We start from the raw sequence: 15,789 nt of genomic DNA, 5'->3' as shown, positions 1-15,789 counted from the left end.
CAGGACCTAAAGGACTGTGAATGCTTCTCACTGCAGTTCAATAAATCCATAAATAGAACCAACACAGCTCAGCTGATTGAATTTTAAAGACATAACAACTAAAGATCATTCTCTAACCTTTTCTCCTTAAAAAGCGAACAAGGAGTGAGAATATCTGTGACAAATTCAAAAGGTATGTATTTGAGAAAGACATTCCAATCAAGAAACTGGTTTTCATCACAACCAATGGTGCACCTGGCATGCTTGGCGTAAATGCAGGGTTTTTTTGCATTTTTCAGAAATGATCCTGATTTCCTTTGGCAATTCCAACTATATAATCCACAAGCAAGCATTGACGAGTAACGTTACGGACTTTTCTCATGAAATGCAAGTTTGCTATAATTCAAACAAGACCTCGCTTCAGCACTATTTGTTTAAATCCTTATTGAGCAAACTCAGTGTTGCCAATGGTGAACCAATTCTCCATGCTGAAGGGTTAGGTTCAGGAAAGGTCCTGCGATGAGTTTCAGATCCGATGCCTAAAATTGTCACTCTTCTGAAATCAAGAAATGAAGGGTACACTGAGCTGTCAGATAATGTGTACTTGCTTGACTTAAGGTTCTTCACAGACCGAATGTCAAAATGGAACTAGCTGAACCGTAAACTGCAGGGAAAGGGTAGCGACCTAACACATATTATCAGTTCTGTTCAAATTTTTGAAACTGGATCTGTGGTCCTCCCAATCTAAAAATAAAATGCTGCAACATTTTCTAACTCTGCAAAAAATAAAGGGAAAGGAAAGTGTGCAGCCACACTCAGTGTCCCTTGAATATGTGCATGGGCTTGCAATCTACCATTGGTGCACAGATTCGATGGCATGATGAGAAGGCTATAGGGGGCCTCTAGCACATTCGAGATCTCCTTTCTTCTCCGAGAGATAGGCTGATGCCAGTAGGCCCCTACATGGGAGCAGGCGTAGCACCTCCGTGCGGAAGCTGCCTCGTTTGGTATTCAGGAGGTGCTCTGCCCTCTCACTGAGTCCGTCCTGTTTGTGATCCCAAAGCCTGCAGCAAAATAAGCCCAGGAGGGTGCCCTTGCGCTCTGAAGGAGATTTTCAACAGATCTGGCTCCTCCACTAAGACATCCCAAGTGTTACAGTCTAACAGTGCCAAGCTCAGAACAGGCTCATTCTACACCAGCTATGGAAGTCACAACTGCACTTAGATATAGAGGGAGACAAAGGAAGAAGGGAATATACTGAGGACAGATAGATGAGTGAGGCATTTCAAATAACCTTCATTTTTCTTAATTATTTTCACTTATTGTTAAAATGTCGGTTGCAGTATGTTTTTGCTGCCAACCTTAGTTAAATCATACTCATGAAAGGTAAACAGCTTCTTTAATCATCGCAAGAAGAAAACAGGTGTATAATGAAGCTTTGTTCATCTCTCACAAACAACAGGCATAATTCCACACAGACCCAGTTTCAAAAATTTTGCACAGCACTGATAGTTGCCACCCAAGTGGATAGGGTTGTTAAGAAAGCATATGGTGTTTTGGCTTTCATTAACAGGGGGATCAAGTTTAAGAGCCACAAGGTTTTGCTGCAGCTCTACAAGTCCCTGGTGAGACCACACTTGAAATACTGTGTCCAGTTCTGGTCACTCTACTATAGGAAAGATACAGAGGCTTTGGAGAAGGTGCAAAGAATGTTTACCAGGATGCTGCCTGGACTGGACAGCCGGTCTTATGAAGAAAGGTAGAATAGGCTTGGACTTTTCTCTCTGGAGAGAAGGAGGAAGAGAGGAGACCAGATCGAGGTGTAAAATAATGAGTGGAATAGATAGAGTCAATAGCCAGAGACTTTTCCCCAGGGCAGGATTCACTGGTACTAGGAGTCATAGTTTGAAGATATTAGGAGGAAGATATAGAGGAGACGTCAGAGGTAGGTTCTATACACAGAGAGTTGTGAATGCATGGAATGCGTTGCTAGCAGTGGTGGTGGAAGCAGAGTCATTGGAGACTTTTAAGCGACTGCTGGACATGCACGTGGATAGCAGTGAGCTGAGGAGTGTGTAGGTTAAGTTACTATATATGGTATTAGGATTAAACCTCAGCACAACATCATGCGGCACGGTGGCACAGTGGTTAGCACTGCTGCCTCACAGCACCAGAGACCCGGGTTCAATTCCCGACTCAGGCGACTGACTGTGTGGAGTTTGCACGTTCTCCCCGTGTCTGTGTGGGTTTCCTCCGGGTGCTCCGGTTTCCTCCCACAGTCCAAAGATGTGCGGGTCAGGTGAATTGGCCATGCTAAATTGCCCGTAGTGTTCGGTTAGGGGTATGGGTGGGTTGCGCTTCGGCGAGTCGGTGTGGACTTGTTGGGCCGAAGGGCCTGTTTCCACACTGTAAGTAATCTAATCTAATCTAATCTAAAAAAAGGCCTGTTCTGTGCTGTATTTTGCTATGTTCTATGTTCTATGTCTCTTCAGGGCAAGTTTCATTCTATTCATCAACGCTTCAATGGAGTACACCACCAATCAAAGCTAAGAGATGTATAATGGGCAGTTTACATGAACACTCTCCTTCATAATGTATTGTTCTGCCAACAAAGGCAATACAAAATGCCACCTCTCACAGTTTCAGTGCTGTCTTACAGGATGTTCAAGTATTATATCGTAACGTAACAATCTCCATGCACTCTGAAACATTGGGGTGTTACAGCTGATGGAAAAGTCAAAAAGCAATTCCTCAGAATTCCTCTCACTCTGATAGTTAACATGAGGAACTTTGTTACACAACACTCGCAAATAAAATCCTGACATAGTCTTTACAGCTACAAAATCTTAGCAACTTATAATGTAGACTTCATTCTCTCACTGACTGCTACGTTTTTGCTTATGGTCACTGAGGCGTGTTATGTGCACTAGCTTTAAAGTGGGATGACCCAAAAGCATCAAAAGGAGGTAGACAGACAAAGATGGAGACCACATGGTTAGAGAAAGAAACCAACGCTGCTGTCTGACACATCAGTGAGTCTGCACAATTACTGCCTTCGCTGATTGAGTTCAAGCATCTCTGGACATCGGATTGCCTCCAGGAAAAATAAACAAAGTGCAATTCACAGCTGACCTTGGAAAAGCTAAGTGCATATATTTTAAGTGTAACCTTGCTTTAAATCTGCAATAGTGAGTAGAATGGGTTGTTCTTTGATCACATGTTTTGAGATCTGTCTCTTGATTAAATTTTAAAAATACAGAAAAAAGGTATGAAGTTAGCCTGGAGCAGTGTTTTTAGAGCAATAAGACGGTGTTATTTTCTGGCCCTGTTGATTGTGAAGGAGCAAAGATGGCCTTAAGTAGAGTGATGTGCTCTTCCTGTCGGATGTGGGAGTTTAGGGAGAGCTTCCATATTACTGATGATATATGACTGCAGGAAGTGTCTTTGGTTGCGAATCCCATCAGATCATGTGGGTCGGTTGGAGAGGCAGTTAGAGGCATTGAGGAATTTACAGGAGCTGGGGTGTGTGATGGATGACAGTTATAGGGGGAAGAAAAACCACAGATATAGTCAGGTAGATGAGAAAGGTAGGAGGATAGGCAGGTAGTACAGGAGTCTCCTGTGTCTTTCACTATGTCAAACAAGTATGCTGCTTTGAAAAATGTTGAGGGTGATGGACTCTTAGGAGAATGTAACATGAATTGCCAAGTTCTGGTCACGAGAATGGATCTAATGTAATGAGGGGTATGTCGGGTTCCAAATGATCGAATGTATTAGGGGACTCTCTAGTCAGAGTCACAGATGTTCCTGCAGCCGGCAATGAGAAATCAGAATGGTGTGTTACCTCCTGGTGCCAGGGTCAAGAATGTCTCAGACACTGTGCAGAATGTTCTCAAAGAGGAGAGGGATCAGCAGGTCTTTGTAAGCAGTGTAACTAATGAGATAGGAAGGGAAGAAGATGAGATTCTGAAGGGAGAATATAAGAAGTTAGACAGAAATTTAAAAAGGGAGGTCCTGGAGGGCAGTAATATCTGGATTATTCCTGGTGCTCCGAGCTAGAGAGGGTAGGAATTGGAAGATAGAGCAATTGAACGTGTGGCTGAGGAGCTGGTGCATGGGAGAAGGGTTCACATTTTTGAAAAATTGGAATCTCTTCTGGGGTAGAAATAACCTGTACAGAAGGATGGATTGCACCTGTAATTGGAAGGGGACTAATATACTGGCAGGGAGATTTGCTGGAGCTGCTCAGGAATATTTAAACCAGTAAGGTGGGGTTGGATCCAGGGAGATAGTAAGGAAAAGATCAATCTGAGACTGGTACAGTGGGAAAATGAGTAGTCAAACAGTCAGGGCAGGCAGGAACAAAGCAGAGAATAAGGTAGGACCGGTGAATTAAACAGCATTTATTTCAACACAAGAGGCCTAACAGGAAAGGCATATGATCTCAGGGCATGGTTAGGAACATGGAACTGGGATATCATATCAATTACAGAGACGTGGCTCAGGGTTAGGCAGGACTGGCAGACTAATGTTCCAGGATAGAAATGCTGGAAGGATAGAAAGGGGGGCAAGAGACGAGGGGGAGTGGCATTTTCGATAAGCAATAACATTAAGGCTGTACTTAGGGACGATATTGAGTCAAGATTAGAGTGGTGAGGGAAAAGCACAATAGATCAGGCAGCATTCAAGGAGCAGGAAAATTGATGTTCGGGCTTCAGGAATATGAGGGAGCATATTCCTGGGAGTACATCCAGGGATGTTATTTGGGTGGAAGTGAGAAGAAAGGGATGATCGCCTTATTTTGATTGTATAATAGATCCCCTCAATAGTCAGCAGGAAATTGAGAAACAAATTTGTAAGGAGATCTCAAATTATCAGTAAGAATAATAGGGTGGTTATAGTAGGGGATTTTAACTTTCCAAACATAGTGTGAAGGGTTTAGATGGAGAGGAATGTGTTAAGTGTGTACTAGAAAATTTTCTGATTCAGTATGTGATGTACCTACTAGAGAAGGTGCAAAACTTGACCTACTCTTGGGAAATAAAGCAGGACAAGTAACTGAGGTGTCCGTGGGGGAGCACTTTGGGGCCAGTAACCATAATTCTATCAGTTTTAAAATAGTGGTAGAAAAGCATAGACCAGATCTAAAAACTGAGAAAGGCCAATTTTGACGGTATTAGGCAAGAACTTTCAAAAGCTGACTGGGGACAGATGGTCGCAAGTTAAATGATGGCAGGAAAATGGGAAGCCTTCAAAAATGAGACAACGACAGTCCAGAGACAGTATATTCCGGTTAGGATGAAAGGAAAGGCTTGTAAGTGTAGGGAAAGTTGGAGAACCAGAGAAATTGAGATTTTGGTGAAGAAAGAGGAAGCATATGTCAGGTTTAGATGCAGAGTTCAAGTAAATCCTTAGAAGAGTATAAAGGCAGTAGGAGTATACTTAAGAGGGAAATCAGGAGAGCAAAAGGGGACATGAGATAACTTTGGCAAATAGAATTAAGGAGAATCCAAAGAGATTCTATAAATACATTAAGGATAAAAGGGTAAATAGGGAGCGAAGAGGCCCCTCAAAGATCAGCAACACAGCCTATGTCTGAAACTGCAGGAGATTGAGGGGTTACTAAAAGAATATGTTGCATCAGTGTTTACTGTGAAGAAGGACAAGGAAGATGTAGAATGTGGTAATAGATGGTGACATCTTGAAAAATGTCCATATTACAGAGGAGGAGCTGCTGGAGGTCCTAAAACAAATCAGGGTAGATAAATCCCCAGGACCTGATCAGGTGTATCCTAGATCTCTGTAGGAAGCTAAGGAAGTGAATGCTGGGCCCCTTGCTGAGATATTTGTATTATCAATAGTCACAGATGAGGTGCCGGAAGACTGGAGATTGGTTAATGTGGTGCCACTATTTAAGAAAAGTGGTAAGGACAAGCCAAGGAACTATAGACCAGTGAGCCTGATGTTGGTGTTGGGCAAATTGTTGGAGGGAATCCTGAGGGACAGGATGTATATGTATTTGGAAAGGCAAGGACTGATTAGGGATAGTCAACATGGCTTTGTGTTTGGGAAATTATGTCTCACAGACTTGATTGAGTTTATTGAAGAAGTAACAAGGAGAATTGATGAGGGCGGAGCGATAGACGTGATCTATATGGACTTCAGTAAAGAGTTCGACAAGATTCCCCATGGGAGACTGGTTAGCAAGCTTAGATCTCATGGAATACAGGGAGAATTACCCATTTGAATATAGAATTGACTCAAAGGTAGAAAAAAGAGGGTGCTGGTAGAGGGTTGCTTTTCAGACTGGAGGCCTGTGACCAGTGGAGTGCCACAAGGCTTGTTGTCATTTGTATAAATGATTTGGATGTGAACATAGGAGGTATAGTTAGTAAATTGGCAGATGTCACCAAAATTGGAGGTGTAGTGGACAACGAAGAAGGTTACCTCAGGGAACAATGGGATTTTGATCAGATGGGCAAATGGGCCGAGGAATGGCAGATGTAGTTTAATTTAGATAAATGTGAGGTGCTGCATTTTGGAAAAGTAAACCCAGAGCAGGACTTACACACTTAATGGTAACGTCCTGGGGAGTGTTGCTGAACAAAGAGACCTTGGAATGTAGGTTCATCGTTCCTTGAAATTGAAATCACAGGTAGACAGAATAGTGAAGAAGGTGTTTGGTATGCTTTCCTTTATTGGTCAGAGCATTGAGTATAGAAGTTGGGAAGCCATTTTGCGGCTAATTAATTAGGCTACATTTGGAATACTATGCACACCTCTGGTCTCCCTGCTATAGGAAGGGTGTTGTGAAACTTGAATGGGTTCAGAAAAGGTTTACAAGGATGCTGCCAGGGTTGGAGGGTTTGAGCTTTTGGGAGAGGCTGAATAGGCTGGAGCTGTTTTCCTGGAGCATCAAAGACTGAGGGGTGACCTTTATAAAGGTTTATAAAATCAAGAGAAGTATATATAGAGTACATAGACAAGGTCTTTTCCCTGGAGGAGTCCAGAACTAGACAGCATAGGTTTAGGGTGAGAAGGGAAAAATTTAAAAGAGCGCATAAGGGGCAACATTTTCACACAGAGATGGTGCATGAGTGGAATGAGCTGCCAGAAGAAGTAATGGAAGCTGGTATGATTACAATATTTGAAAGGCATCTGGATGGGTATATAAATAGGAAGTGTTTAGAGGGATATGGGCCAAGTGCAAGGAAATGGGACTAGATTAAGTTAGGATATCTGACCAGCATGGGCAAGTTGAATGAAAAGGTCTGTTTCCAAGCTGTACATCTCTGTGACATCAAACATGCAACCACATGAATAATGAGACATTTATTGAGCATCACAAGAATTCAGGGACAACAAAATTGACAAAGATATCTCATTTTCACTTATCAAGATTGACAGATTACTTACAAAATCTTGACAATTAGGCTAAGGTCAGACTCAACCCCTTCATTCTAAAAGCAAGTTTCAAATAGATTTTTTGGATCTCTTGGACTCTGCGATCCATTACTCTGCCATGTTTTCTTGGACATTCTTCCTGGCCAACAAGTTAATTTTCAAACTCCTTTCCTGTGTCAGCAGATTGCTTTTGAATCATTATTTCATCCAGACCATTCCTCACCTCCTCCCTGATCCCCCACCATATCATCAGCTTATGAAGGGTGCAGTTTGGCACAATGATACAGGAGAACTTTTCAGGGTTAATTACAATGTCCTTCCTAACGAACTCAGCATCAAAAGACTCCATCTTAAGGAGACCAATGGTCTTATACAGTGTAATCTTGGTGGAAGTGTAGAAACATGGAAAATAGAAGCAGGAATCTGTCAATCAGCTGTCCTAGTCTGCCCAACAATTCAATAAGAGCATTGCTTATCATCTAACTCAATACTGTCTTCCAGCTTTCTCCCCATACCCTTTGTTCTCTTTAGCTTGAAGAACTACATCTAACTCTTGCTTGAATATGTTCAATATTTTGACCTCCACCACTTTCTGTGACAGAAAATTCCACAGGCTCATCACTCTTCAGATGAAGAAATTTCTGCTCATCGAGTCTGTAATGGGTTCCCCCTATCCTAAAATTGTGACCCTTTGTTCTGGACTTCCTCATCATTGGGAACATCCTTCTTGCATTTAGCCTGTCTAGTTCTGCTAGAATTTTACAAATTTCAATGAGATGCCCCATCATACTTCTAAACTTCAGTGAATGTCATCCTAACTGATCCAGTCTCTCTTCATATATCAGTCCTGGCATCCCAGGAATTAGCCTGGTAAACCTTTAGTGCACTCCCTTCATTCCAGAACTTTCTTCCTCAGATAAGGAGACCAAAGCTACAAACAATACTCCAGATGTAATCTCAACAAGGTCCTGTACAATTGCAGCAAAATATCCCTGCCCTATCCTCAAATCCTCTCACTATGTAGGCCTTTGTACCATTTACCTTCTGCACCACCTGCTGCACCTGCATGTTTACCCAAGTCTCATTGCACCTCTCCCTTTCCTAATCTGTCATATTCATTTAATAATCTGCTTTCCTGTTTCTGCTACCAAAGGGAATAGCCTCACATTTATCCACATTACATTTCAGCTGCTGTGCAAGTGCCCACTCATTCAACTTCTCCAAATCATGTTGAAGCATCACTGTATCCTTTTCACAGATTCCCTTCCACCCAGCTTTGCATTGTTTGCAATGTTGTACCTATGTCCTGCTCCAGTCTGAGAGTTCTTCATCAGAAATCTCTGAACAGATAATTTGTGGTGAATGTTCAAAAAATAATACAATTTCATTGAAGGAGCTCCCAACCCTTCACATCTATTAGAATGAAGTCTCAAACAACTTCACATTTCAGCCTTCCAAATGATGTCATTGATATGCTTCCATGAGGAGCTCTGATAAAGGTGACCTTATCCAATTGTACATTGCACAATCAAATCTTTCATGCTAAATTGGGAGGAGAGTACTATTGGGCAGCGATATGGTAGATCTCCATCTTACGCTATCATAGTTATACCCTCCAACCCCAAAGAAAAGTCTTAATTCTTCCATCACCAGCACCAGCATCGCAGGGCAACTCGGGATGGGCAACAACTCTTGGACCAGCCAGCAATGCCCATGTTCCACACGGTGAATAGAAAATCAATCTACATTGCAGACCATGTCCTTGCATAGTTTGTGAAGCTGGCAGCTGTGAAGCATTATCTTCCACTGTTGGCTATGGAATGTGGTTTTGAAATCAGAACTTTAGGTGCTGCTTTGAAGTGCTTTGTTCTCAGCAAGGAGGCAATTGGTGCACACAATGATATCCTCATGATTGTTAATGAACATTGAAAACATTTGAATGGCATTATTGAATTTGTGGAGGCATGATTAATGTCATTGAATCTAGCAAGACATTTAAATCCAAGATTTTTAATCTGTCCCAAGAAAATGATAGTAACTTGCTCTACCTCCTTGCATGCAGTAACAGCCGTTTTTTTGGATTTATTGTGCAGTTGATCTGACATGGCAAGGTTCCACAGTGAGCAATGACACAAGATATCCTTCAAGAGCTAGTTCTATTTCTAATGACTGATCAGAAAATCTGGGGAAGATGTCAGAAATAGAACAGTGTATCAATGATGGTACTCTTGATCGTCACATTAATCACAATGAACACTCACATGTGGACTCACACATTGTGGCATGGAGGCTTTGCCTTCATAAGGAGACAAATATCATGCCTTGATATGAAGCTCTGAGGTCATAGGATAACAGAGATATACAGTACGGAAACAGACCCCTCAGTCCAACTTGTCCATGCTAGCCAGATATCCTTAATTAATCCAGTCCCATTTGCCAGCACTTAGCCCATATCCCTCTAAACCCTTCCCATTCATTTATCTATCCAGATGCCTTTTAAATGTTGCTATTGTACCAGCCTCAACCACTTCCGCTGGCAGCTCATTTCGTACATGCATCACCCTTTGCTTGAAAAAGTTGCCCCTTGGGTCCCTTTTAAATTTTTCCCCTCTCACCCTAAACTTGATGTCACAAAGAATTAAGGGCTACGGGGAGGATGCTGGTAAGTAGAGTTGAAATGCCCATCAGCCATGATTGAATGACGGAGTGGACTCGATGGGCGAATGGCCTTACTTCCACTCCTATGTCTTATGGTCTTATGGTCTTATAAACCTATGTCCTTTAGTTCTGGACTCCCCCACCCCAGGGAAAAGACCTTGTCTATTTACTCTATCCATGCCCTCATGATTTTATGAACCTTTATAGTGTCACCTCTCAGCCTCTGACACTCCAAGGAAAACAGCCCCAGCCTGTTTAGCCTCTCCCTAAAACTCAAACTCCCCAAACTGACAACATCCTTGTAAATAAGGTCTGTAACCGTATCCTGATGTATGTTGCAGAACCCAAAATGCAAATGCTACATTGAGTGCGTTAAATGAAGGTTTTTCTCCACTATGAATGCTTGAATGTTGTAGAACAAGTCAGCGCATTTTCATTGAAATATGACAGTTCCAAAGCATTGTCTTCCAGTGTCGGGCATAAAAGGTCATGCAGAATTGGTTAAGCCAGGTGAGGTTTCCAAGCATGAACATTTGTAAAGTTTTATGGAGCTATTATGATAGGAAGCCAATTGATGCAAGATATGTAATGTTCACTATTGCTTGCTGCCATAATTTATAATGATAATGGCTGCCAAAAGAATGACTTTTCAATGGAACCCAAGTTTTTGATAGCTGGGTGGCATAACAGCGTCCATGAATGTAATTGCCTCCAGTATGGCCTCGTGCCAGTGAAACCATTGTTGATTGTTGTAAAAATTGATTTATCATTCGGGAAGGAAATTCGGTTCCCTTATCTGGTGTAGCCTAGATGTGACTCCAGCTACGAGCAATGTAAATGATTCAAAACTGCCCTCTGAAATGGTGCTAGCCAGCCATTCAGTTCGAAAGGAATAAGAAAGAGCAGGATATGCTGGCCTAGCCAGTGCTGCACATACATATGAAAGCATCAGTTATACGCCACCCCCAGGAGAGAAAAACTGTTCCATACTTACACCACCCCTGTCTCTCCCTACTCCTGCCAACGCTCTGTGAGGTCTCACTCTTCTATATTGAATTATTCCCTTTCACTCTATTTCTTTATGAGCAATGAATCACAACCCCAGATTTGAGGTTAAATAAAACAAAGAACTGTGGATGTTGGAAATCAGAAATTGCTGGAGAAACTCAGCAGTTCTAGCAGTATCTATGGAGACAGAAACAGAGTTAACATTTAAAGTCCAATTATCAGAACTCCATGACTGCTCCCTTTGAGCCCCATGACTGTTAATGCATAAACTCCCAGGACTGACTGTGGCCCATCCTAGCCTGACTTGGCAGGACAGCCCTGACAGAGCATGGTCCAGACTCCCGACAGGTCTCCTTAGCTGATCTCCAGGCCTGTTGCATTAGATCAGCAGCACTGACTGTGCCCAATGCCCAAACTGCAAAGACACAGATCCCCAGACTCTGATCAGACTCTGAACGTGGCCAACCCCCCTGGACTGAGATGAGGCGAGTCCCATGACTGACTGTGCTGACAACCCCTGACTGCCCATAGTTCCCCTTCACTCCACTTTAAAGTTCAAAAACGGCTATATCCTTGAAGCTCATGCAGTGTGTTTTCTGCATAAGCTGCTGGTACATACTGCGGGTGTGATATTGATGTAGCCAGGGCCATATAGTGTCCTCTTTGATTATTCAGTGCTTTGAACACTGACAGGATGTCTGCCTCTCCTTCTGTGCCCAGCAGTTTTGCAAGTAGAGAAGCTGGCAACCTGTAAGTTATGGCCGAAGATTCCATGTGCTAAAAAGCAACACAAATGGTGAGAAACAGGAAGCCTGAAAGTCAACATAAAGTGAGTATCTACTAAGAAAATGAGCTTGGAGGCATAAGAGGCATCCAATATAGCATGAGAAATGTCTGTGTCCGTGCACACAAAGCAAGCAGGTATAGGTATCCTGATCTCCAAAGTGAAGCGCTGAAGGGATGAAATGCAGTGTGAATTGGTCTGAAAGCAGCCACAGCGCATGACGAGGCTGGTAGATTGAGATGTCCACTTTAATGACAGATAGAATGGGAGAGTGCCCAGAGATCATGCAGGGAAATGGAGGTGACAATGGAGTTGGATGAAGGCCCAGAAAAGCAAGCAGCAACCTGTTGCTTCCAGGTATCCCTCTGACTTTGGCACTGGAAATTGGCCCAGCTAATTACTCAGGGAAGGAGGGAGAATGAGGAACTCTATAAAAATGTGGTGAAGTTAGCTGTTAATGTGATGTAAAGAGGTGGAAATAAAGTTGTTGCCATTAATTACTGACATTCAATAATTACTACTTAAACATTCAGATGAAAGTTGTAATCTTTTCTCAATGTTGGGATTCTGATTGTTTCATTCTCTCTGTCTTTTCCTGACTTTCTTGCAATTGTCTACACCAATCAAAGCCTGAGAAATTTCCATCCATTGGGCCTGTTTGCCACCATTTGGAATTTGTCTCTCCACGCTCCTTCTAGCTTTTCAGTAATTTACATTTAGTCATGTTTTGTAGGAAGCCCTTTCTAGTTTCCTTGTAATTTGTATTTAAGTTGCTAGCTTTTTACATTCTGGCAAACTTAATTCTTGCTTCATTGTGAGCAAAATAAATGCTGTTCTTTTTAAAAGCAAATGCTTCCATATGTGACATTTTTAACTGTTATTTTACTTAAATATTTGATTTACAGATTACAGATTACTTACAGTGTGGAAACAGGCCCTTTGGCCCAACAAGTCCACACCAACCCGCCAAAACGCAACCCACCCATACCCCTACGTTTACTAACACTGTCATAAAGTTTTAAAAATTTTATTTATTTTAATATTTTTAGATCTTAAAGCCATCAATAGGTGTGAAAATAAAGTGAGAATATAACATTGAGAGAGAGGATCAGCCATGATGAAAGCAAATGGTGGAGTTGGCTCAAAGGGTCAAATGGCCTACTCTTGATCTTAGTTGCTATGTTTCTTCCCATATTTCCACAAATCTATTGTCTGATGTGCAATCATATTGTTGTGTTAGACTTTAACTTTGACATCCAATCAAGTCATAGTTTTACAGCATGGAGAAGGGCCCTTTGGCCCCCTGTGTCCACACCAGATAATAAGTATCTAACTCTATTGCCGAGCACTTGGCACATAGCCTTGTGTACTGTGGTGTTTCCAGGGCTTATTTAAACTTCTTAAATAGTTTGGTGGTTCCTGCCCTTACCATATTTTTGAGCAGTTAGTTCAAGACATCCACCATCCTCTGGGTGAAAAATGTCCTGCTCCTTACCTTAAAACTGTGCCTTCTGGTTATTGACCCTCCCACTAACAGGAAGCACTTCTCCTTACCTACCTAACTATGCCTCTCATACTTTGCACACCTCAGTAGGTCTCCTTTTGATCCCAGATAATTCATAATTGGAGCTGTGAATACAGTCAGTGATAAAACAGTTCTAGGAGATATAGGCACTGATTGTTGGCAAAGAATGACACCAACACATTCTTGCAATTGCTACATTATCCAACTGTTTCATTTAACTGACAGAGTCATGAGATGCAATTATAAAATTGATCCAGGACTTCAACCTAAGTTATTTCAGGTGAAACATGCAGACATGTTAATGTCCAAGTTGTTTATAACGTTCTTGCTGTAGAATTAACTTATAAGTGGCATATGAAAGCATGATTCCTCATTCATTTTTATGTTAATTCTGTTAATTATTCTCTGTTAATGATATGAAATGATTGACAACTGAAATGTAGAAGTAAAGATGAGTTACTGGGCATACAGCTGGAACAATGTTTCAACAAAAAAAAAGGTAGCTTAGAACGTTGAAATTTTCCCTGTTCTGTTGTTGTAATTGAAATATGCATTTCCATCCTATTATAGATTGCTTCCGTGAAATGTACATTTAAAGTTATTAAAGTTTAAAGTTTCAGAAAGACTTAATGAAAACTCAGTACTACTCAGTACTACTCAGTACTGCTGAAGTATAAGTGCCAGTCCTCTTAAGGTTATAAAATCTAATTAGGAACAATATTAGGTGAGTTTGAGTATCAATGTAAGTCATTGATGACCTGACAGATTTTGCAACCCTGACATTTTGTATTGGTGGAGAATTGTCAGCACATTGCTTTTGCTCGCTTACAATTATTTCAACCTGTCATGTAAATTTGCATTAAATAGTCTAAGTATACCAAAAACAAGCACATGCACATGCACAGCATCTTATATTAGGAAGAGACACATCTGTGATGAGAGAAAATGTTATAGTGTTAGAAAATGCACTATTTTTCACTTTCCACTAAGTGTCAGGATGGAACACTCCTTTGTCATGTTTAGCAGGGCTAATCAGATATTCCCATTTGTTATCTCAAATGAAGCTGAGTCAGTCTCACAATAAGAAATTGCCTGAACAAACATGACTGTTTTCCATTTCTCATTCTGGTTACATTTTTGAAGAACCGGGTATTTGGGGCTGAGCATTTGGCCATGAAAACCCATTTCAACTTAAACTTCAAAATCATCAGAGAGAGATTTTAATTCCTTCTGTCTGTGCGAGTACCAAAGCCAAGTCTCAATGGATATCAAAGGAAACAGAGTTTTCTCATACACCACCCAGTTCCATAAAAAAATTATTACAGTAGTGAGTGATTGCTGCTCCTGTTTCATCTGTTGCTAAACATTTTAATTGGCCCGTTGTATCTAATTGCCTGAAATAAGTCTTTAGAAAACTCTGATGAGTTATTTTTAAAAGCATTTAAAGGTTCAAACCCTGCTATAATTTCCTAAAAAGATATTACTTTAAGGTGTTTGCAATAAGGTTTTGAACAAATTAAATTGAAATGCATTGTTAGTTGCATTTATCTACGATATTGAAGAGTAGATCCTCCCACTCCAGTCTTTGTTTATTTTATTTTGCTTGACTTTTGAGGGTAGAGTGCATGAAAATTATAGAAGATTGCAGAGAACATGGAATATGTTACTTGTGATAAGCATCAGGTGACATGCTGGAGCCAATCACATTTCCGGCAATATTTGTGTCACCCAGCAAGATGATAGTTGCTCCTGTCAGGATGTTCACAGCACAAGAGATGGCTGCACAATGCTACTTTAAAATGTATTCCTGAATAATGGAAGCTTTCTTGAAAAAGATAATTAACTATCTACAGGAAAAGAGATGTTTCTCTTGGCAAGTATAACTAAGAATGAAAGCTAAGCTGGAGAATTTAATAAGTGTTTATGTTCACCAGGACCTCACCCCAGAAATGATGGCATTGATTTGCGCAATGGGTGGAACCTCGAGAGTGAATGGTACAATATGTGCTTCAAGTTGTCAACCGTACAAGGAGGGTCACTGTTGCAGTGATTACAACAGGAAAAATGTTTAATTGTCTGTCTGATAATGATATTGCGAGCAACTCAGAAAATCAGGAGCTGGATTGGTTAAAGTAAAAACAGCGAGAACTGCAGATACAGTTCTGTAAATCAGAAATAAAAAACAGAAATTCCTGGAAAAGCTCAGCAGGTCTGGCAGCATCTGTGGAGAGAAATCAGAGTTAATGTTTCAGGTTGAGAGACCCTTCCTCAGAACTTTGTGTTCTGAAGAAAGGTTACTTGACCCAAAACATTAACTCTGATTTCCCTCCACAGTTGTTGCCAGATCTGCTGAGCTTTTTCAGCAATTTCTGTTTTGGTTAAAGTAAGCATGTGCATTTGTAGCTCCCATACAACCCTCCAGATATGGTGT

Source organism: Hemiscyllium ocellatum, chromosome 7 (genome assembly GCF_020745735.1).
Source record: "Hemiscyllium ocellatum isolate sHemOce1 chromosome 7, sHemOce1.pat.X.cur, whole genome shotgun sequence".
NCBI lineage: Eukaryota > Metazoa > Chordata > Chondrichthyes > Orectolobiformes > Hemiscylliidae > Hemiscyllium > Hemiscyllium ocellatum.
This window is presented reverse-complemented; position numbering follows the sequence as displayed.